Source organism: Macrosteles quadrilineatus, unplaced genomic scaffold (genome assembly GCF_028750875.1).
Source record: "Macrosteles quadrilineatus isolate MER2022 unplaced genomic scaffold, UCM_ALF_1.0 Scaffold_2__2_contigs__length_208266976, whole genome shotgun sequence".
Classification (NCBI taxonomy): Eukaryota; Metazoa; Arthropoda; class Insecta; order Hemiptera; family Cicadellidae; genus Macrosteles; species Macrosteles quadrilineatus.
This window is the reverse complement of record NW_026542595.1, coordinates 192820141-192842923: the sequence shown is the minus strand read 5'-3', so window position 1 is coordinate 192842923 and position 22783 is coordinate 192820141.

Below are 22783 nucleotides of genomic sequence, written 5' to 3'. Positions count from 1 at the left end.
TATGGAGATTAAAGCATAAACATATCCTATTTGAAAATATCTACTTCTATTAATTTGAAAAGAAAAATATAATATTAATGTAGTAAATCATAGACTGACAGTGTTACCATGTATAAACGAAAGGTTTGTCCATTTTATAAATTAATAAATATCACAAATCTAAAAATTCTAAATACGGATTAGCATGATACAAGCCCAAACCGTAGTAAATGTTCATTCCTTGGAATTTGAAGTGAAAATGCATCTTTTATTGAATGGTTATAAGAAAATGTAAGTCAATACTTCCCAGTAAACCTTTCAGATCTGACAAATTGTGCTCACAAGAAAATTATTATCTCATCAAAGAGGTGACATTATTGATTACACAATTTATCTTTAAAGTATTTGTTTCATGAAGGATTTTCACCAAATATTTAATAATATTAATACCAGTTTGTTAGTTATACTCACAATTTACAATATGTGACCTTCTAGTAAGAAGATCACATATTGTAAATATTTATAGGCATGCACTATGGATGCAATACTCCCTGGTGTATATTAACGTCCGCACTAGTGAGAACTACGACTATCCGCAGTACTATCCTCATCATTAATTAGACCAATTCATTTGTTACAAGGCAAAATGTGATTCGAATTCCACTATAAACTGTAGGTCCCATAGTTTCCATTGGCTGTATGCTATTAAGTAAAAACTGTATCTAAGGAATATGTCGGCCTTAGTCACTAAAAAGACTTAAAGATCACCCTACTCATCCTACACTCATCTCTATTCATACTTAGCTTAAAATGCCTACATTCGTATAGTCGCCATTTCAAAGTAAAGAATATTACTTAAATACCCCAGCAAGTGCCCCAGCAAGCGTCAGTTATTAGTATTAAATGCATGATTTCGGAGCGAGGTTATTTTCATTTCGTCTCTAAAGTTAAATATATCCATACTGTTCTGTTATTTAGATTCCCGTATGTCATGAATGTGTTATTCAGACAACATAAAAGAAATATTCATCGCACGTGAAGCTCATCTAACAAGAGTTATGATGCTGCATGAAATCACGCATTGCTGCATCTGTGACGATTGATGTCTTGGAATATCCTACACTTTATCTGAAAAGCTTTAGACCTTAAAGATGTAATAGCTACTTGTTTCTTAATCATTGATAGATGGAAGATCTTATGCTTTAAAACAATGGTAATTGTTCAATCAGGTAAATCATTGGAAGATCTTCCATATGCCTCTAAAAATTATGTTTGAATACCGAATGTTAACTTATATGGTCGGTTTACAAGTAAATTATCGAACACTCATGAACCAAATTGTTTTATATTTTCAATCAGGTAAATGTTTATAAGGCGTATTTTGTAATATAATCAGAGGTATTAAATGTAATCGAATCATGTTATCTGAATACAGTACATTGAGTTTTACAAAATCTGTTGCATAGTCTTGCCAAAAGTAAAAAATAAAACTGTGAACAATTTACTTTCCAAATAAACAGAACCTGGAGATGTTTAATTTAGTCTTAAGTGAAACTAAACTTGATGTGTTGGATTATAACCAAATGAATATTCAGCAAATCAATTTTTTTTCATTTAACTTACATGCTTGCCCATATGTATTAATAAAAGTAAATAAATGTATGTTCATCTTTATTATTTTTTTTTTACTATAGGTAAGATTTACTTACTTTTGTCTGAATGTGTCAAATGTTTACATATGCTGTACATGTTTCGAGCTACTATTAAAGGTGTCAAGGCTGATATAAAATTAATATGTATTATTGTTTACACCTGTTTACTGAATTAAATGCTTAATATTTTAAAATATTATTGCTTTTCATTGTTAGAACTTAAAACAGAAAACTATTAGGTACGTTTCGTGAAAGAGTGTAATTTATATAGCTGTGAGAACATGCTTGTTCACTTGCTTGCAGTCAACATGGGTTAGCTAGAGGCAATACTACTAGCCTATTTATTTTATTTTATTTTGTGTGTATTTACGCCAGTGGCATTTTTACGTTTTGAAAGGGAACGGTCCAAACCCTGGTCTTGTTACCTGACGTCGATCTTTTTGTTAGATAGCATTATTAATTCATAGCCCGATGACAAATGGTATCTGGGTCTAAAAAAGATCTCGCTTGGATTCGAACCAGCTACCTTCAGATATGAATGTGAGCCCTATATCCAAACCATTTGGCTACCCAGACAATTATATTATACTGAAATTGTAGTATCAAGGTTGTAATCAAATCAACGTTTCCCATTATTTATAATCGTAGAATCGTTGTTATTTTTGGAGGGTTTTCAAGGTTCATATAATAATGACAGAGAAAAAACTTACTAAGGCGAGTTTATTAATCATTAAACATCATTTTAGCATGCTGATGTGTTTGAAACTTTTTAAATTAAATTTTCTACTTATTGTAAACATATTTATATTTTAAAGCGTTTTGACCTGAAAGAAGACTATATATCCATAACGTGTGTGTGTGTCCATAACTCGTCGACGGCGGTGTTTTCGATATTCCATTTTCTGATAAGACCACTGTCACAGAAAATACGGTCACAAACAACTGCAAAGCGAAGAGCATTTTGTTCCATGATACCATAGTATCTATGCTACAACGACTAAAGCGAGTGTATGTTTATTTATATTTTTTAGTTAGATCTTACAACATAGACAATGTTGGATGATTTTACTGCTTAAAACCATTTTTAACCACACTACATGACTTTTTTAGTTGATGTTTCAGTACAGATAAGGTAGCAGTTTTATGAATAAAAAACAATATAGAAATATACTAAAATTATTGTAATTAAAATTACTTTCTTGGAAGTTTCTAATCCTAAAGGGAGGGGAGTATCCTTTGCTTATGATAATAGGAGGTAGTATGTTTAGCGTTTTTATAGCCTACTGGCTACATTTCAATATTTTGGTACAAAATTGCCGTTTTTAGTACCGGTAATTCAACAACAATGTAAGGGGTTTGAACAGGGTTTCCCTCAAAATCTTGTGGTGTTTCATATAAAATGTTAATAGTATAGACACAACATTAAGAAAATTGCTACATATATTACCAAACTAATATAAAACACTGTTTAATGTGATGAACATTTTACAATAACGCTTTGTAAATACAATAAATTGTATAAATTACAATAACTGTGGAAATAATGGATACGATAAACCAAAAGTCTTAATAGTTAACTTTAAAAATCGTTTCCATATAAAGAACGAATGAAAAGGTTAGGAAAGAAGTATGAGATCCGTTTCTCATTGTTAAAGACCTGAAGACATTGTGACAGATAAGGGAGTAATTGGACTTGGCAGTAACAAATTGAGTGCAGACTTTGTAAGACGATCTTACACAGGGTTTTATATCCATTAAAGAACTGTTCTTTATTTGAAAGACTTTCATTACTCCTATACCGGCGATTGAAGAATTTATTGAATCACTTATTTCTAACTGAAATGCTAATAATAAAACCCCAAAATACGAGTACCACTGTTTTTTTCGTATTGTTTTTTTTATGAAGATGATAATTCCAAAAACTTTTTATACTATTTTTTATTCTTTACTATGAATTGCGTCAAAGACTATCTATTAATCAAATAGTTAAGGGTATAATCAAACAATAATTGTACAAAATGTATTGACACATTTGTATAAACAATGTTAATTTTACAAAACTGATTTTGTATTTCTATGTTGTAATCAACAGTAAATAGCCATAAAACCCATCGAAATATATTCTTGAAATAAAATACGAAAGTCTAGTGTTTGAAGGATTTTAAAAACAACGTTTCATTGCGTTTCAGAATATGGGATAGAATCCCGTCTTCAGGTGAAAAAGTACCTTAAACACCATAGGGTTCGTAAGAAACCTCTGCTAAGGCTGGAAAGTTAAATAAAACAACACAGAAATTTTTATAGAAAAAGAAGATTGCTGTACGAAAGATTATTGTGATTTTGTATGTAAATGATTGGGAATGTTCCATTGGCTATGATCCAAAATTTGAAATGAAGCTTAAAATAATTTTTAAAAACTTTGCTGATGGTAAGCAATATCACAAAAAAATAAGTAGTTTGGAAATTAATATTAGGAAAAACATCTCATGATTAATTTTTATCAATTCAATTAGGCTACTAATTGCGATTTCTTTGAAAATATTCTACAAAACTCCAATTGCGATGTCAGTCTGTATTTGAGGGACGAGTAATATTTGAGTGTTTCCAATTAAATGATAAGAGTTCGCCGTCACAACCACAATGTCCTCAAATTTTGAAGGATGACAAGGTAAAATAATATAAAAAACCTGAGGTAGAGTATTATATATTTAATTGTGAAATCTGAAAATTATATGTAAAACGTATAGTATTTCTATTTATGCAATTTTCTATCAATTATTTATTAATCTTAACATTCTTATCAATTGTTATTTAGAAAATTTATGTCTTCAATAGATAAAATATAAACAAAAATTAAATTATTCCAAAGAGAAACAATTATAACATGAGTAAATCAGTTTTAAGTATCCGTGCATCTAAATGAATAAGCTAACAAAATTGCAAAATTATTGTAAACAGAGTAAAATCATTATTTTATTTCCAAATCCTCATTGAAAAGGAAGTAACTGAGACTCAGAAACGTTTGGTATCAGTCTACATTCATTTATAATACTAAATATCTATATAATAGAGCTGCAAAGTAATTAAATCGTGAGGTTTTTTCCATATCACATTATGGAAAGACAAAATAGATATCAAATATCTTTACAAATAAAGTTATAAAAGGTTAACTAACTTGTTTAAACATTTTGTCATATTATTTCCATGAAACAAGTAACAAAATACATTTTAACAAAGCACGTCCTGAAATTAACAAGTTCAAAGTTGTTTTCATAATAATCAAAGAGAATAAGCAAGTCAAAGTTTATCATTACAGTCCGTTATTCAAAGCACTGAAAGGTGTGCCTAAAGTTAAAGATAATTGCGTTGTTTTCAAAAGAAACTCCAATTAAGTTTCATCAAGTATCCGTTACAGTGTTGAATTTAAAATAGATGTCTTATACAAAGTTTACTTTAACTTGGGTCAGCAAAATTATTTGGATTTAGTTTGTATTCTTTATTTTTATGACAGTTGGAATTGTTTGCAAATTGATTATGTGAATAGTTAACTGGCATGTTTTATTTGCCTTAGCAAACACACCCATTTCCTCATATGTTTATGTAGCCTATTCAATTATTACTGTTATAATATATTTAATTATTATTAATTTTAATATACACTAATATAGAACCATGTTGAAATTACAGTGTCCAAAATGTACAACAGAACCTTCACAAATATACCTAATATGCATATGTTAGTATGAAATTATGAAACATAACTACATAATGACTTCGCAATAACACTTAAAAGTAAAAATTTAACAACGACAATATGATTATCTTCAACAGCAGTATGTTAAATAATTTATTATATGATAAGCCGTATTGACATGAGTGAAAGTGTAATCCTCTAAAGCTTGATAGATTTATTTATTTGAAACGTTGTGAAATTTCCGCTTTTTATCCATTTAAAGTAAGCCTATTGAATCCCAAAATAAGTTAGTATGGAAAATTATGTGATGGGTAAGTTTGTGTTTTGTAAAATAGTGCATTACATTACACAAAAGTATTAAGCTGAATCTATAGCTCAAACTAAACATTTAGTAAGCTATTAATATTTCAATTATTAATATTTTTTAGTATATAAAAAGGATTATGTTCGCCTCTTAAACAAAAGAAATTGTCTGCATTTATGATGGTATCCAAAACGCTCACCTCATCTTAAAAATGAGTATAAATACAAATGTATTTATGTACAAATGTATTTGTACTGCAAAACAATTACTTTTTAATTGTGAGACCCTAGGCCTACTGTCCGCTCCAATCTTTTTGCAATTCGTCACTTTCATGAAGGACTACCAATCTCCTGTTCTACCAAAAACTGTGGCTACCAAAAACTGTTCAAGTTTTTCACTAAGCTCAACTACATATAAACACATTTCTCAATAAATACGAAATTATGTTAATGAGGCATAAAACCAGTACATACACAACAAAAAGGCAATTAATCTATGTTTTTAACCTGATATTAAAATTAATATTGTAAATTATAATTGCGTTAAAAAGGCTTTTTAGAATCTTATAAAGATAATACTAACGCGATCATCATTTATTAATACATACTAAGTCACACCTTTTAGTTACTTGTTAATAATAATCCTGCAAACTTAATTATATCATCAAAGATTACTTTGTAGAGAAACATCTTAAATTGAAGCTTTCTGAGGAAAAGTTTCATGATAGTATATGATGTATATGAGGTGTGCAGCACGGAATAATATACATTCCAAGTATATAACACATATTCCAAGTATAAAAACATACCTTCAAGTATCGTTAATAAAAAATAGGAGTAATGGTTAAAAAAGCATTTATGCAACTTTGCTTTTTTAAATACGATTTTCCTGTTTTGGTAAATTCAAGTTTAAAAAATAAGATCCAATTTTATTCTATACATTCACTGCGTATTAGTTTGATATCAAAAATTACTTACCCATGGCATTTTTTTTTATTCAGTTATAGTTTAAATGAATTTTACTAACATAGTATGGTTAAATCTAATATATTAATGTCAATAGTGAAATTTATTTGCCATTTTAAAGGATTATTAATGAAAAATTTAATTTGATCGTTTTTTATATTTCTCTACAATACAAAACTGGCCATTTTTCGATCGATAAAACTGGTTTTTTTAATAAACATTTTCACCGGAGGTAAAATAAATGTATTCCCAATACAAGAGCAATATAAATGCAGCTGCATTGAAAAAATTCTGACAGAAACAAAATGTGCTCAATCTTCATCCCGAGAGAATATCTTTTCTATAAATAAATGTTTAAAACATTTCGTTTGGGTTATGACTGACAATTTGTTCAATTAAGCATTACTTATACAGGGTGTTTAAAAAAGGTGGGGACATAATTTACGTACTGGTTCCTTAGGTCAAAATAAAGAGAAAATTAAGAAAAACACTTTTTCCTAAATCGATTTTTTTACCAGGTATCCATCATTTTGTATAGTTTACATAAACATTTTTATCTGTAAAAGAGTATACAGGTAAAAGAGAGCCGTGTAAAAAAAACTCATCTTGGTTCAAATTAAAAAATTTAAATGGCGACCTTTTTAACTTTTTAAACTTAAATTACTCTAAAATGGCTGATTTTATGAAAAATGTCAAGAACACTTTTATTTAACATTTTTTATTACCTATTAAACAATACCAAGTTAAAAAAATCTAATAAGAAATAGTTGAAATATTAAGGTTTTTTATTTGTAAAATGGAGCAAACCTGAATAGCTGCTGCCTTATTCTACCCCATTTTACAAATAAAAAACCTTAATATTTCAACTATTTCTTATTCGATCTTTTTAACTTGGTATCGTTTAATATAAAATTCTAAATAAAAGTGTTCTTGGCATTTGTTTCATAAAAGCTGCCATTTTCGAGTAATTTAAGTTTAACAAATTACAATGACCGCCATTTCGACATTTTAAGTTGAATCAAGATGAGTTTTTTTTTCTAAAACATTCTTACCTTAACATACCATGTTTCATAAATATTGGTTGAAAAAAAAACTCAAAGATAAAAACTATGTTATTTGTTTATGTAAAAAAATATAAGATTGTGGATATCTGGTTAACGAAGCAATTTTGGAAAAATGTATACTTGATTTTCTCTTTTGACCCAAGTACGTGAATTATGTCCCCACTTTTTTTTAATACCCTGTTTTCTGTATTGACAAAATACAATGAAAATTAAATATTACCTCACTTTCATTCATATTCAGCAATAAAGCGTAATATATATTGTGTTAACACTGTAATAATAAAAGTAATTCTGGGACTTGGAATTTAAGTGCAAATTCAAATTTTTATTGGTTGGAAGTAGAAGTTTACTGAGTATGGACTCGTCAAACTTTTGAGTTATATTTGATTATATCAAAAATCGATCACTGTGTAGACAAGAGTCAGGCTTTATTTCTTTATTCCTACTCAAAAAGAAGAAAGCAGTTATACAGTCAAGGCTCACAAGGCTTACATTCTTTTACTTCATTTTGTACATTCCGTCCCAAGAATCTTTCACTTAGCTGCCGTGAACGTAAGAAAATCACGTACTATATTTTTTAATTTTTCAATTTTTTTCAACACATTTTTCCTATTTACTAAAAAAGACTATAATTTATTTGTCATAAAGAATACTAAGTGAAGTTGGTTGATTTAGTTTTTTTACTACTTTTAAATTAAAATATATAAAAGAAATTCAGACGTAAGTTTATCTCTATAAAAATGCTTAACACTAAATAAATCATAATACCTACAATTAGTCCCGAAAATTATTTTGTGTCGTGTGTTAAACCCCATAAATGTTTACCATTTGGCAAAAAAATAAGTTCTGAATTTTAAAGGTTAATATGAATGCAATAATTTTTCCGTCGTGTAAGCATTCTCTTTGAAAATTGAAACGGAAACTAAAGATGTTTGGCATTTTAGGGCAATTATTTCATACAACGTACGTCAAGGCATACATAGAAAAAAAATATAATTTAAAATCCCATGTTATTTATATGGAAAATATGAAAACTGTTTTAGTTTGCTTCTTTATGGATATACTTTGATCGAACTCAGCAAGTTTAATCATTTTATTCTAAGCTATTCATATTTGACCAAAAACGCACTTTATTAAACTCCCTGTGACAGCAAACCTAGGTACTTGTTAAACCTAATGATATTTAAATAGATTTAATTGAACATCCCATTAGGCAAATCGAAATTCGATTAGTTTGCAGGTTTTCTGTGGTGGGGGTGTTTTTTTTTACTTCCGTTCAATACATACTAAAACTCAAGGTATTGTAAAACCAGATATTTTATATATTACAGTTCCGGGGCTACAACAATGAATTTTAAAACTCAAGATGAAACTACGGTTCTATGTGGCTATTATGACATCATGGGAAGCGTATGCGGAATATGATTACAACCTAATGTACAGTAACAACAATGTGTAATGGGGATGAAGTATTATCCATACCGACTGCAAACAGTTGCATTTACATATTGCATAGTTATGCAAAATATGCCCTTTTCGTTGACCACAAAAGTCTTATGCTAATTTTCTAATGATAAAAAGTTCAAACAAATCCGAAATTCCTATTTATTATTTATTTGATCTAAAGATAGCTGCCTCCAGAACAGAAAAGTGCAAAAAATAATTCCAGTCCTATTTCCGTCACAAGTTTACCAATATGTTTAAAAGATACAGCTGGTTGATTCATTCAATCATAAATTGATTTTTTTCATATTACCTAAATGATGGCCGTGTTCCAAAATACCCCGATTCCCTAATTATCCAAAAAATAAATTTTCCATTTCCACTGTTTTAATTTTCTTTACCTTTTTAAAAAGACTGTGCGAGTATATCTGGTTGACATTCATTTAATTTATATAATCTTTTACTAAATCTCTCCCAGCCATATTACAATAGACCAACATAAAAATCTACGAATATTTTTATTTGGTAATATGCAAGATACTCTTAATCCATCCCAAAACAGACAGTTTTAATTTCCAAATAACCATGGAAAATCTTACTAATATTATAAATGTAAAAGTTTGTGTGTTTGTTTGTTTGTTTGTTTGAAGTTCAATCACGCATAAACCACTGGACGGATTGGGCTGAAATTTGGCATGATGATAGCTCGCATTCCCGATTAAGATATAGGCATATTATTATCTCAAAAATCCTCTCGGGCTCCACCCCAGTGGCTCTGTAGTTCCCTATGTTAACCTTATGAGTTTTCATTTTTAAAGGGAATTAAAGAATTTAGTCAGCTGTTTCAACTAAAAAATTTGGTTATATGATATACAAAAGCATTAAAAAGTTATAAAATTTACCAACAAGGTGCAGCACTATAATTCTTTTTGCATATATGTAAACAGCTAATTTGAACTAAGCAGCAACAAAAATACGCAATGAGAACTGTCAAAGTAGGATCGTTTACAGTTATGTTTATGTTTTTAATGTCATTAATAATTTGTGATTTTTTGTGAATTTGTAATAATTTATTTTTCTTTATTGTTTAAGTGAAGTGGTAGAACATTATGGCTATGGTAGGTGTGTAATACCATAGTTTACCGTCAATTTAAAGAAGAAAATTTTATCAAACTTTGTCCTCCCCCATTGCAAACGCAAAGCTCGAGTATAACTGCAATAAGCATTTTAAACTTATATGCCAACCCCGTACGAAGGACGGGTGGGTACTCTGCTAGTAGCACATAATTTAAACAAAATCACACAAAGAAAGGATTATTATCGACCATACATGAGAAGTCTTTTAAATTTGAAAAACTAGTTATTTTTAATATGTGATGGAATTCAGTGATATTGAATAAAGGGATAATAAATAAATAAATAAATAAATAAAAACGTCTTTATTAGCCAGCGTTTCTCTGATACATGTCAGTTTTTCAGAACAACTTTTGTCATTAACCTATATTGCACTTACAACTAAACATTCATATCTTTTAAAAACCTTTTAATCTTAATCTTAAAGGAATTGTTGGATGCAACGGTTTTTAGGCTCTCGGGTAGTCCGTTGTACAATGTGGGTCCGAAATATGAGAAACTTTTCTTTCCCAATTCCAAGGTGACCCTTGGAAAGTGAAGCCTCCCACCATGACGTGTCCTACGTTGTATGATCTCATCCCGGACAGAAAGCCTCTCGCAAAGATAGTCGGGCTCACGGAGAGTCAGTACCCTGTGAGTCATGCAGCACGTCAAAAACCTGCACATGGCTTCCATGGGCAACATCCCGGCTGCTTCACGGAAAGGGGAAACATGATCAAATTTTTTAAGGCAGAATACAAATCTGATTGCTGAGCTTTGAATTCGCTGTATTCTGCACATGTCTTCCTTAGTGATACTATTGCCATATGCAGGGAAGCAGTAGTAGACTACTGACAATATCAGTGACTGCATGAGTTGAAGCTTTGCAGCCTCAGGCAGCATACCTCTGAACCTGTACAGACCTCTCAGTCTTCCTATTGCTCGTTGGGAGACATGCGTGATGTGATCTTTAAAATTCAAATTTCTGTCAATAATGACGCCAAGAGTTTTGGCTTTGTCACAGACTGCCAGACTCTTGCCATCAAGATTGATGCTCAAGCCATTATCTCTTAGTGTCTGTACTAGGTTCACAGGGGCAGTATGAAGTACAGTGCACTTGTCTGGATTTAGCCTAAGCCCATTAATGCTAGACCATTTGGAGATGTTCTCCAGATCAGTGTTGATCTTGTCGATGGCCTCACTCATGTAACCAGGCTCATAAGACAAGTGCAACTGGGAATCATCTGCATACAAGTGTGCAGTACAATGTTTTACACAGCTGGGAAAGTCAGCTGTGTAAAGCGTGTAAAGTACAGGCCCCAAACAGCTACCTTGAGGAACGCCCCGTTTTTTGACGAGGGGATACGATGTTTCACTACCCAATCTGGTAACCTGCATTCGGTCGATAAGGTAAGAGCGAATCCAGGTAGTGATTCTATCACTAAAACCCATATATTTCATTTTTGCAATCAGCATACTATGGTCCATAGAATCAAATGCTTTGGAGTAATCAAGCATGACAAGTGAGCTATGTTTCCCTTTGTCCTTGGCATCAATCATGTCACAGAATAAATTGGTCAAAGCTGTACATGTGCTGTGGTTTTTTCTAAAACCTGACTGTAGTTTAGGTAGCAGCCTATTGTCATTCATAAATTGGGATATCTGGTCAATCACTATTTTCTCTAATATTTTAGATATTGCTGGAAGTATTGATATTGGTCTAAGATCTTCTACCTTAGTTGGTGCAGCTGTTTTTGGCAATGGCCTGACAATACTTTGCTTCCATGCATTCGGGAATACTCCACTGATGAGTGATTCATTTACAAGATGTGTGATTGCTTCAATAGCAAACGGACTCACAGCTTTTAACATGTCTATTGATATTTCATCACTGCCTACAGCTTTAGACTTTATTTGATTCATCACTAGTTTTACAGTTGCTTCGGTGACAGCACTAAATCGACATTCGTTTCTTGTTTCATCTTGTTTATTAGTCATATAAAATTTAATAATTTCTTCATCAGCCTTGATACCAGACCCCATTTTTGTAAAATATTCATTAATGTCATTAGCTTCAAAAGCGTCAATAGTTTCTATACAATTGTTCTTATAAACTTCGCAATTCTTTATACATTTCCAGAAATCTTTGCTGTTTGTTGTCGACAGTTTGTTGGTAAAAAACCTTTTTTTCGCATGCCAGACCATTGAATTCAATCTGTTTCTTATTTCCTTATACTTATGCCAATCAGGATCACTTCTTGACTTCCAATATCTATTCCTTAATTTATTTTTTTCCCTAGTCAATTTCTTAATTATATCATTTCTCCAAGGAGCTACTTTCTTGGTTACCCTTTTACACACTATAGGTGCGTGGTTATCATACACTTTTCTAATTTCATTGGTCAACGCATTTTCAATATTATTTACTCCTTGTAAGATCGTTATCTTTTTCCAATCTATTTCAGAAAGTTCTCTTACCGCTTGGTCAACATTGAATTTTGAAAAATCCCTATATCTGATCATCTTTGGTTTCTTTTGTTCTTTTCTTAGGGTCAATTCACAAAAAATAAGCTTGTGGTCCGTAATTGACTTCCCTCTGTGATCTAATATGCTAGGTGCATTTATAACGCCGATCCTCTTGACTTCAACCGACCTGTCCACGAATATGTGGTCTAACAAGGTGGCTGAAGTTGCTGTCACCCTCGTAAGCTCGTTTATTAACTGGATTGTATTTGATTCTCTCAAGAGTCGGCATAAATATTTAGAATCACTACTTGTTTTTGACATAAGATCAACGTTTGTGTCACCCAGACAGATCACAGAGTCGACTTCAACTGCTAAGTCAACAAATAGGGAGTGAAACAAAGAATCAAGGTTAGTGTATCGTACATTGGGAGGCCTGTATACTACACACAGACCCAGTCTCTGGCTTTTTAGCCTGATGACAACAGAAAGTGTTTCTATACCAGGTGGAAGGTTGGCTGGAAAAATATGTTGGTCATACATAATTCCTTCCCTGATGTATAAAGCAATGCCCCCACCGGCTTCCTCCTCCTCAAATAAGCCAGAAATGTGGTGGCGATCAGAGCGCAACAAACTGTATCCTGGTATATTGAAGTTGTCTGAGGGAGTGTCAGGGTGAAGCCAGGTCTCTGTCACACCAAAAATGTCAAAATTCAAATCAAGGACAAGTTCACACATTTCAGTGAATCCAGTGTTCAAAGAGCGTATGTTTAGGTGACCAATTCTGACATTGCCCACACCTCCCTCTCCGACTAGTTTTCCGACACAGTGACAACACTCTGACTGCCGCCATGGCCACAGTCAGTTGCAGCCACCGCGTCATGGCCCAGTACAGGAGAAAGCGGGGTAGGCATTAAGTTGACATCACCCTGACCAGAGACATGTGGGTCATTCTGAGACTGCAAAAGGGTCCCAATCACATCCATGAGCAAATGCCCGAGGCGAGAAACAGCTCGTCGGCTGAAGTGCACTCCATCACGGGCCAGATCCCCTCTGCCAACACACGTGTTAGCCTCCACGAATGTAACACCGAAGTTGTTACACATCAGCTCAACCTGGGTGTTAAAGTCGTGGAGTGCTCTATAACTAACGTCTCGCCTAATCAGAACACTGTTCAGAACTAATTTTGAATTTGGAAAGTGTGTTCTGGCAGAGTACAAAAGGTCAGCCATGCTGTGGAGAGCCTCACGTTTCCCATGACCCCCATTGTACCCCGGGCCCCCCCGATAGCCACGTCTGAGATTGTTGCATCCAACATGAAAATATATCACAGACAAACTTACACCTAAATAACCTAACAATACATTCTTAATGTCTAAAATCTTTCCCCCTGGACAGCATTCAACATATGCCCCCTTCTCTTTGCACATATTTGTTGAGTACCTTAAGTGTGAGTCCCCAATTACAAGTACATTTCTTAATGTCTTGTGTTGTCCGTCCGGATAAAGCATAGGATCATGCGAGACATCAATCTTCACAGATGCAGCATTGCGTGATTTCATGCAGCATCATAACTCTTGTTAGATGAGATTCACGTGCAATGAATATTCCTTTCTTTTGACTGAATTGCATATTCCTAACTAAACTGTGTTTCCTGTTTAGACGTGCAATTTTAAACATAGGTTTGCAACAATTCAATATTTTCACTGTTATTTATTATAGAATAATTTAATTTTCACCATATGTTTTTCTTTTTATCAATATGTCAATCTAATTGTCAATCCCTTTTCAAACCAGATATAATAATTAATTGTCCATGCAGACCAATAGGTAATCAATGTAATACAATATAATATACAGGGTGTTCATTTAAAAACTTTCCATATCTGTTGTGTGCAAAGGTAAGGCTTTTAACACTTGTTTGTTCTCATTTACCCCTAATTTGGACATGCCAAATCCAATAAAATTATTTTCAATTTTGAAAAATGCCCCAAAAGGGCCCAATTTGGGGGGTAGGGGTGCTTTTTGAGAAATTTTTAAATGTAAACATGGGTTGTGTGATACATCAATTTAAAGGTCTAATCACCCCGATCATTTTGGTACAAAAAAAGTTTAATTATCTTTAACCGTATTTACAGGGTGGGTCAAAACGTTTTAAAAAAGGACTTTGAAGTTAAGTACCGTATTACCCTAACTACTGAACGGAACAGCGCCAAATTTCTTTCCAAGCTTATTCTTGAGCTACTCTTTAAGATAACTTGTAGTAAGGGCATTTTCCAAGTTATTTTCTAATTTTTAAAAAATCTCAAATTTTAAGAATAAAAGAAAGCTGAAAACTCAAAATTCTTAAATAGCAAGGTATAACAAATTTCATACCACGTGAAAGGTCCTTTTTTAACAAACATTTTACGTATTTAAGTTTTCTTTCTATCTCTTACCGTTTAAAAATTGCAGTAGAAAAACATAATTTTCTGTGGTAAAATTGTAACTAGTTTTCTAATAAAACAGCCAAAATTCGTCTCTAGACACATTAAATGGTGCAATAACTGAAGGAAACAATTCATAATTATTTTTAGGCAGATAGGCAAACAAGTCATTACGTTTTACTTTGTGAGAAACAAGTTTTATAGCTGATGAGAAAAACCCAAGCGTGGGCCGCTTTCTGTAGTACCATTGACTAGTCAATGGTAGTACTAGTTTCAAAAGTACCATTTCCTGTAGTACCTAATCCAATATGGTGTAAACTTAAAAAAATATACTTTATTTTACTTATTGGTCATAACAAAATTGTTCCAGGATAACTGCAAAGTGTTTAACAATAGATATCCAGGTATAACCTTGAGTCATATGGCTGTAAATGATTTAGTTAGGAAGTTTTCTGAAACTGGCTCAGTTACCAATGAGAAAAGAACAGGATGAAGGGTCCAAGATGAATTCTGACACACGTAAAAGTAGTCGATCAATTTGTTATGAATCCTACTACATCGTTGATCAAAGTGCAATGTGTTTATTAGAAAACTAGTTATAATTTTACCATGGAAAATTATGTTTTTCCACTGCAATTTTTAAACGGTAAGAGATAGAAAGAAAACTTAAATACGTAAAATGTTTGTTAAAAAAGGACCTTTAACGTGGTATGAAATTTGTTATATCTTGCTATTTAAGAATTTTGAGTTTTCAGCTTTCTTTTATTCTTAAAATTTGAGATTTTTTTTAAATTAGAAAATAACTTGGAAAATGCCCTTACTACAAGTTATCTTAAAGAGTAGCTCAAGAATAAGCTTGGAAAGAAATTTGGCGCTGTTCCGTTCAGTAGTTAGGGTAATACGGTACTTAACTTTAAAGTCCTTTTTTAAAACGTTTTGACCCACCCTGTAAATACGGTTAAAGATAATTAAACTTTTTTTGCACCAAAATGATCGGGGTGATTAGACCTTTAAATTGATGTATCACACAACCCATGTTTACATTTGAAAATTTCTCAAAAAGCACCCCTACCCCCCAAATTGGGCCCTTTTGGGGCATTTTTCAAAATTGAAAATAATTTTATTGGATTTGGCATGTCCAAATTAGGGGGAAATGAGAACAAACAAGTGTTAAAAGCCTTACCTTTGCACACAACAGATATGGAAAGTTTTCAAATGAACACCCTGTATAAAATTTTCAAATAACCTAATTCCATGTAAATATACAATAGCTTATAATTTTTGTAACAAAATTGCTTCAAATTCAATATAATTTGATTTAAATAACTTTTCAAAATTCAATTTTAGCTCTCTAGCAAATTAAAATTGTTATATTGTATGTGTGAAGTGGTCTACAATTATCTGTGATTAAGTCAGCATTGACATGTGTGAATACAACAATGCATCAAACCTTCATCACTTCCAAGAGAGCTGAGCTAGTATGAAGATATAAATTGTGAACTGCCTATTTTAATATCAAAATTTATAAAAAAAGTGCCTATATTTAAACCTAAATTATTGAAATTCGATTAAAGAAGTACCATCCCTGTTAAGAACATTAATAATTACTACATCAAGAAATTTACCGTGAAGAAGACATCAATTTTTGGTGAGATCACTCCAGTAGACATTTTCTTTCCTTGGAAGCCATTAGAACACTTTAAGCCTAATTTTTAGAACATTTAAATACTAACGTTCAAAGTCAAGAAACTAATAGAAGCTTATTCAGAACTTTAATTAATTCAACCAAACAGAAAATAATTCGAATACAATTTATATTTCAAAACAAAATTTAATTAGGCTATCTTATAATCACAAGATTAAATTCAAATGCCGCTCGATCACCCCACCTGAGATAAAGATCCATGCAATAAGTTATAACACCTGAACCTAAATTAGAACTATTGTAATAGGCTTAGCCTAAGGCTTTAATTAATAAATTCATTCCCCACTATTTGTAAACTTTATTGTGAACCCTTTCTTTTCTTTTACCGTCAATTTTGTATTCTAATTAAATAAATTTAAGTTTCGATACTGTACATGGAGTTTCCATTATATTCTTAACTTTAAGGTTGATAACATGATTAAGCTAATAAATGTCGTGTTAACATCAAATAGATGTTTACTAATTGACACAAATACACGTATATGTTTGTTGAATATGCTTCCTAAGATCAATAACTGAAAGATATCTTGTGGATCCAATAATGCCAACTCTTCAATGGGAAACATTAATATTCTTCCGAGCTCAATTTGTTCGATTTGAAAGGTTACTGAAATAGAATTGTCAGCCTTTTGTACTATACAAGCTTGAAAATGATTTACCATAGCTCAATCTCAAACATCATTAATTCAAATTATGTAAAAGCATGGCCGATCTTAAAAAAGAGGCCTTAAAAAATGGTTAACATTTTAAACAAATATAATTTGTAACATCGATGTTTAAAAGCTCTTCACATTTATCATATTAAATTAATCATATAACCTCTAAATCTTCATTCAATCTCTTAATCTTGTTTGCCAAAATGTATATATTTTTTTCATTTCACCGTTATAATTAAAATTTATTACCGAATTGTATCCTTATTAAAATATTCTGTAGGGTCATGAACAAGAATACGGTTATATTTTAGTGTATAGCTATTGAATTTAAATAGGCTAAACAGGCTTAAATACGTACATCGAAATTAGATTATCAAAACGATATATTACGCTTACGATGGTTTCCAAACAAAATTACAAACTTAATGTGATAATGTTCCATACAATGTGTGTGTTAATGTTCAATATTAACCTCATTCATGTTTTGATAATATTTAATAATGAACCTGGAAATCTTTATGACTTTTTTACCAAACTCCAATTGCGATGTCAGTCTGTATTTGAGGTACGAGTAAGATTTGAGTATTTCCAATTAAATGATAAGAGTTCGCCGTCACAACCACAATGTCCTCAAATTTTGAAGGATGACGAGGTGAAGTAATATTAAAAAATAACAAAACCAGTGCCCTAATATTAGACGTATACTAAAATCGGAAGAATATAAAAACTTATATTATTGATCATGTTTTTTCTAATACTCGTTAACAACGACAATGACTAAGTGAAATTTAATTCTATTTTTTCGTTTAGTTAGCCTACAATCGGAAAATTATTATTTCATTAAAAATTATAGTACGAAAATTTATATTAATAATTTATGTTAAATCCAAAATTTGGTAAATGATTAGTTTATTTTTACTACTTTTATTTGCCTTTAGGAGGAAATATTTTTTACATTCGATCAAATATTTCATTTGTTTTAATCGTTGATTACGTTACTTACCGTCAAAAAAGTGTATATCAGATTCATTTTAATATATCGGTAGATGTTATAATGAATACCCACACATACTCTGTAGCTCTTCAATTTAGAGTCTTTGAGCAAATTAACATCATCAACTTTTGAATGAAAACATTTAAAATCATCGTCCAATCGTACTCAAAATAGATTTACAATGTAAAGTAATTTTTACAATGTGGGAAGTATATAATATCAAATATACAAAATCTATCAAATTCGACCAATCATTTTTGTCATCTGGCCGAATCATAGAATTGTTAATGGGAAATAGCATATACATGGTGGCTGAAAAGTAACTTGCACCCCCCCTTAACTTTTCAACCATTTGAGATATTTGAAATCGGTTTGCGGCAACCTTCTTAGATATGAGGGGCTACAATAATTATGGTCATTTTTGAAAATTTTGCCCTTAGGGGTAGCGGGGGTAAGGGGTAGCTCAAAATTTTCAAATAACAAGTATAGTCGAGTTTGGTATCATTTTACAGGTCTTGACGAAACATAAACATTGACATAAAGAAAACCAAAATCGGCTCACTAATAACAAAATGGCGCCCTAAAACGTTTCAAATCCAAATAACCATGACGGTGGCAAAAATTTAACTTGCACCCTCTTTTACTTTTTAACTATTTGAGATATTTGAAATCGGTTTGTGGCAACTTGTTTGGAAATGAAGGGCTACTATAATTATGGTCAGTTTTGAAAATTTTGCCCTTAGGGGTAGCGGGGGTAGGGGGTAGCTCAAAATTTTCAAATAGCAAGTATCGAGTTTTGTATCGTTTTGTAGGTCTTGATGAAACATAACAATTAACATAAAGAAAATAGAAATCGGGCCATTAATAACAAAAAGGCAGTTCAAAATTACTTTAAATAACCATTGTCTCAATCATTTTTAGCTGCCATTTTGTTAATTATGGTCCGATTTATATTTTCTTTATATTGTTTGTTATGTTTCGTCAAAACCTACAAAATGATACCAAACTCAAATATACTTGCCAATTGACAATTTTGAGCTACCCCCTACCCCCGCTACCCCTAAGGGCAAAATTTTCAAAACTGACCATAATTATAGTAGTCCTTCATTTCCAAACAAGTTGCCACAAACCGATTTCAAATATCTCAAATAGTTAAAAAGTTAAAGAGGGTGCAAGTTAATTTTTTTTGTCACCATCGTGGTTATTTGGATTTGAAACGTTTTAGGGCGCCATTTTGTTATTAGTGAGCCGATTTTAGATTTTTTTATGTCAATGTTTATGTTTTGTCAAGACCTGTAAAATGATACCAAACTCGACTATACTTGTCATTTGAAAATTTTGAGCTACCCCCTACCCCCGCTACCCCTAAAGGCAAATTTTTCAAAATTGATCATAATTATTGTAGCCCCTTATATCTAAGAAGGTTGCCGCAAACCGTTTTCAAATATCTCAAATGGTTGAAAAGTTAAGGGGGGGGGTGCAAATTACTTTTCAGCCACCATGTATATGCTTTCATGTTAAAAAAAATTATATGCTGGGAGTTCTAAATGACATAAATCCTATGGTGTTCAATGGAATTATGATTAACTTAAATATTAGGCTAAATGCACCACTTAATTGTATGTTATACCATTTCAACGTTTTATTATACACAAAAATTCGTAGTATCCATTACAAAAAAATACATACATGATGTGTATGTATTTTTACAACATTTACATGTTGTACTTGGTTGAATAAGCGGTACACAGTTGTTTTACACGTAAATTTACCACAAATATTTTGAAAACAGAGTTATAAAGAAAGAGTGAAAATTTACCAATTAACAAATTGATTAAACTTGTTTGTGGAGGTAGTTAAGTAGTCATATTTGTTTTAACCTACGTAAACTGTGAGTTTAACACGTTTATCCCATCTGGAAAAATAACTAATTAACAAAGCTTCAAAATAATTCATTATACAATACATTTCCTGTGATTAATAAGTTCAAAGTTGTTCTTGCAATTTTCAAAAAGAATGAGCGAGTCAAAGTTTATTATTTCCCTTTGTTATTCAAGGCACTGAAAGGTGAGTTCAAAGTTAGAGATAATTGGGATGTTTTCAAAAGAAACTTTAATTAGCTTCATCAAGTATCAGTTACAGTGTTATATCCGAAATAGATTACTTGTACAAACATAATTTAACTTCCATCACTATATTTTTATCACATTGCGTTTTATAATCGACTAAGGTTATACAATTATTTGGTAATCAGTTAGTTTCTGCATATGCACATAAATAATATAAATGTTTCCATAGAGCAAGTCACTTCCAATTACACAAATCTTAATGTTTTCATAAACTTATTACTATCGTATTAATGCGTATTTTGTTACAAAGTAGTTACGATTTAGGATTGTCAGGTAAATAGATTTTAAAAACTTAACATTGAAATACTGTAATTATGTAACAGAGTAAATAAATACTATGTTAAATAGTTGGTTTCTAATGGATTTTACGTTCATGTTATCCAAATTCATTGAAATGCGCATTCATTTTAATCAGCTTAATTTAGCAATTCAATTTGTTAAACAGTATTAATTTTAGTTTTAGAGACAAAATTGGTAAATAAAATACATCTTAAAAACGTAACATAATGATTTTACGGAGATAATAAACAATATTTTATGTAAAATCTTTAGTTTTCAGAGAGATAGTTAATGTAATCCAAAATCAAAGTCACACGCATTAATTTTAATTTGCTTAAGTCATTAATTTAATTTCATTAACTGCATTAGTTTTAGTTTTAGGGACAAGAATGGTGGCAAAAATATTTTTTCACTATTTTATAAATAATTTGTAAATTTCAATTTTACTTACAATGAGTGCTATTGTTTATATTCTGTTAGCTCCGTCATTTGTCAATGTTTACATTGGACTTGTCGTCTCAATTTAACTTTTGTATTTACTTTTGTTTCTGTTAACTTTGTCAACAATATCAAGTCTTTAAAACTTAAAAGTTTCCTGATCTATTATTTTGTAACTATTATCATGTTCATTCACGTTTTTGACAAGTGTATGTTTTTTTTTATAAAGTATATCGTGTTATACTTGAAGGAAAGCCATTTTTGCGGCTTTTACTCTGGTGGGAAGGTCTAAGGTTCAGTGCAAGCTCTAAGCCAACCAGGATTGCGTAACTTGAGTGGTTTTGGAAATGTTAACCAAGTGTTGCAAACCAGCTTACAGTTAAATCTTACTCCTAAAATATATTAATGAGTGGCGGGATTGTAACCCAATCAACGAACACATAGGTACGACGCTCTACCCACTAGACTTTCATGTTAAATCTCAAAGAAGTTATTCCAAGCACTTAACAACAGAATTTTACAATTTTACAAGCTAAACGTCTGTGAAAGGAAGTTCGTGCCTCTTACCATTAATCAGTTCTGACATTTTGAATAACAAAGAACCCAGACTGATTGTTTATAGGAGTGCCCCACCATTATTCGCATCTTTCGTAATTTTCTATAAATGTTTTATATTTTTCAAAAAATGTTTCACTGTTATCAATTACTAAAATAACATTTTAAATGGGTTAATTTAAAAGAGTTTACACAAAACTAGCTTGCATAATACCAGGCTTTCGTATACTACTAATATTTCAAATACACATGTTTATATACTTTTACTCAAACACATTTTCATTTCGAAGCATTTTTGTGTGAAATGCATAGGTGCTTAATAAAGTGCACAAAAATTACTAATATAGCTTCATGGTTAAATTATTATTAATATACAACTAAAATACTCGTAATATTTAAAAGTAAAACTTTATGTTTTTCTCCAAACAGCAATAAAACGTAAAATAATTTATGATGCGTTAAGCCGTATTGGCATGAGCGAATGTGTAATCCCCTAAAGCTTGATGGATTCATTTATTTGAAACGTTGTGCAATTCCGACTTTTATTTGTTTTGAGTTTAGTAGGCACAACACCAAAACTAAATATGAGGACAATCTGTCGATTGACTTGTAAGCCTTCAATGTCATACACGACATTGCTAAGAAATCTTAAACTAATATCAACATTTGTTTTAAAGATAGCGATAAAATGACGTGAAAACTAGTGAAACTTCAGATTGTATAACAGTTCCATGCTGAACTGAACCAATTAAATACAAATATAGAACCAATCCATGGATTTGGTAATATTATTAAAGTTATGCAAATTTCAGTTAATATTTATATATTACATGTTTACATTTAAGATTATTAGCATGTAAACGCTACAGAAAATATTTTTCTTCTACCTGCGTTAGTTTATATTTTAATTTTCGCCCAAACTGC